The following is a 243-nucleotide window of genomic DNA, read 5'->3' as shown; positions in this document are numbered from 1 at the left end:
GATGGCCAACAGACACATGAAACGATGCTCAGCATCCCTCCTCATCAGGGAAATACAAATCAAAACCACACTGAGATACCACCTCACACCAGTCAGAGTGGCTAAAATGAGCAAATCAGAGAACTTTATTAACATTTCTATGAGGACTGGAGATGTTCACAAGCTTTTCATGTACTTGATATATCTTATTTTGTAAAGTCTTAGTTAAAATATTGTACACTTTTAAAAATTTTTTATGTTTTA

Source organism: Crocuta crocuta, unplaced genomic scaffold (genome assembly GCF_008692635.1).
Source record: "Crocuta crocuta isolate KB4526 unplaced genomic scaffold, BGI_CrCroc_1.0 scaffold349, whole genome shotgun sequence".
Classification (NCBI taxonomy): Eukaryota; Metazoa; Chordata; class Mammalia; order Carnivora; family Hyaenidae; genus Crocuta; species Crocuta crocuta.
This window is presented reverse-complemented; position numbering follows the sequence as displayed.